Below are 786 nucleotides of genomic sequence, written 5' to 3'. Positions count from 1 at the left end.
ATGGATTAAATGAAAAACAGGAACAGAACTACAACATTATCAGGTGCAGGTGTTGTGGAGTCTGACATCGGCCGGGATGAATGACCTATTGCTTATTATTATAGTTATTGCTAAGTAAGTAACACATACAAGGAATTTGTATTGGTGATTGGTGCATACATGAAACAACATATTGAACATAACAGGGGTGGTGATGGCGCAGTGGATATGACACATGCCTTTGGTATTGGAGATCAAGCAAGACGAGTTGCTCCAAAGGTGTGTCTGATATGTAGAAAAATTGTAAAGGAGCTCTGGATAAAAGCTTCAGCTAATGACATGTAATGTAACATTAATATGAAATAAAAATACATGCAGAAACAAATACGTACAAAAAAGCTAAGAAAAAACTAAGACAAAAAGAGGCTATTCCAGGATGGAGGTTAATGTAGTGTAGTAACTAGATGTGGGGGGGTTTAAGACTCAATGTCAGTGGGGGTCCGGGGCCTTGTTAATGAGATTAACTGCAGGTTTTGTGGCGTGAGGTTTTGGTCCCGATAGACCGCAGCCGTCTGGCAGAGGGGAGGGGTTCAAACAGTTTGTGTCCGGGGTGAAAGGGATAAGCTACAATCCTTTCTACCCGCCTGGAAGGGGTCCTGGAGACTACATGTCTTGTATAGGTATATATGTCTTGGTTAACATATTTTGCTCTCTACCAGTGTATCACCTCGTGTATCCTACTTCGTTCCCGGCATACAATCCAATCACCAATCCAATCTGTAAAACCGCTTCTGGATTGTAGCACCA

The sequence above is a fragment of the Etheostoma spectabile genome, chromosome 5, assembly GCF_008692095.1.
Source record: "Etheostoma spectabile isolate EspeVRDwgs_2016 chromosome 5, UIUC_Espe_1.0, whole genome shotgun sequence".
In the NCBI taxonomy this organism is placed as follows: domain Eukaryota; kingdom Metazoa; phylum Chordata; class Actinopteri; order Perciformes; family Percidae; genus Etheostoma; species Etheostoma spectabile.
This window is presented reverse-complemented; position numbering follows the sequence as displayed.